This window comes from Centruroides sculpturatus, unplaced genomic scaffold, assembly GCF_000671375.1.
Source record: "Centruroides sculpturatus isolate CEXI.00-Female unplaced genomic scaffold, Cexi_2.0 scaffold144, whole genome shotgun sequence".
Lineage (NCBI taxonomy): Eukaryota > Metazoa > Arthropoda > Arachnida > Scorpiones > Buthidae > Centruroides > Centruroides sculpturatus.
The window spans coordinates 68,336-70,388 of NW_019384315.1; positions in this window are offsets into that span (position 1 = coordinate 68,336).

The window sequence follows — 2,053 nt, forward strand, 5'->3', positions numbered from 1 at the left end:
TATTTAATTCGCCTTATGTAAGTATTTAACTTTTATATTTAATAGATCTTTGCTTAAATTCTTCATATTAGTTTAAATAGCTCTAATAGTAAAGTTAATAAAATCTTTATAGCTTTTCCGATAATAATTATCTCATTAAATATCATTAGTTACGAATATATTAAGTGATAAATTTTGTAGGCCTACTCGTAATATAAAACGAAGTGTCTATTTTTGGTTTGACTTACAATGAAAACCTTGAAAACTAAACACAAAGAAACTGGTAATTTTTGAAATTAATGTTATTGATTAATTCGATACCATTTTGGTTTTATTATTAAAACTTTTAAAACAAAATAACTTTTAAATAAAAAATATTATTTCGTCATTTTTACTAAGCTTTTAAATGCAAGGTGATTCAGAAATCCTTCGACATAGCGGCATCTATTCTACTTTTAATTTCACAGGCATTTCTGGAAAATATATAAATAAATAATAGAGCTATATAAGAAATTTCACTCTGTTTATTGGACGATTTTCATAAACGTGCGAGACAATGTCGTTTACTATATAAAATATTTAAAAACTTTTAATTAATAATACAATAACATCAACTCTAAATTACATTAAGCATAAAACTTTTATTCTGTTTTTATTAAAAAGTCACGTAGGTTATTTTCTGTTTGTTTGAATGCGGCATTTGAAACACGTTATATCTTCATAAATTCCGTTCTCTTCACAAAGAAAGTAATATAATTTAGGTGCAAGGGCCGAAGGAGAAGATTAAGTTGCTGAGGCGAATGGGATTTCTAAAGAGTACTGAGAATTGCAATCAGGTTAGGAGATTCAGTTTAGTCCCTTCAATTCAGTCTGCTGCACCATCAAGGTTGGCTAGTCTTCTCACGCTCTCAGCCTGCCATACAAACCATGCTTCCCTCGCGACTTTAACTAACCAATCAGACTACAGAACCTTCTATTGTACTCAGTTATTTAACTGCAACCTAACTGAAAAGATTACCAGTTGATCATTCAAACTTAATTATTGATTTGATAAGCATCTTTTATTCTCATTAATTATGAGAACCGACCAATTCTATTAAGCATTTCTCGACCAAAAGAAGTTTCCTGTCCTATTTTATATGATTTATTTAATATATTCTTGTTCTTTAAAGGAAAAAAAAATTAATGAAATTGATTCTACGCATACATGTTTCAAGAGATAAATAATAAGAGTGACGAGGCCTGACGAGATGTATTTTCGAGGAATATTTTTTGTATAAAATGTAAAAATGTTTACGTTATATAGGCTTTAGAATATATATATAGATTAAATAAAAAAATTTATTAATATAATCCGGAAAAATTGTCATAGATTTTTTACGGAAGGAAACCATTTTGGCTAGTAGAAGAGATTCAATTAAGTTGCTTTGCAGCTATAGTGACTTTTTCACTTAGCCTGAAGCTACGGAGGAGATAAGAAACTTTCTGAACGTGACGAGATCGTAATAGCTAAACGCTAATTTGAAGACGAATGACTATCACCCGTCCTATGCCTAACTCTCCCTTCGGCTGAAAATTGCTTGTGAAAGAGTGATCTAGTTTTTCCCTCCCATCCATGCCCGTTGTGCAGTACCCGTTGATTAGAAGATACAGACTGCATCAAGACATCCGCAACTCGGCTCTCGTAAATTATCCTTAAAGAAAGAATTCTTTGTCCAGGTCAAACGGGAACGCTATCAGAATTTCCTTTGAAGCTTTAGTTAAGAATAAAATGACTATATTATGTCTTGAAAGAAAAAAAAACAGGATAGTCTAAAAGGGACTTACTTAATCGCAGTTTTTTAACCTTCACAATAGACCTAATATAAAACTGAAATTCGAATAAATATAGAAAATACAATTTTTAACTTAAAAATGCTAATATATAGGCTAATATATAAAAATATTTAGTCTCTACCAAATATATTTAAATAAACAGATTAGAAATAATATGTAAACCTAATTTAAATAGAATAAATATAATTATATTAAAATTTGTTTTATTGATATTAAATATTTAAATAGATAGAAATTT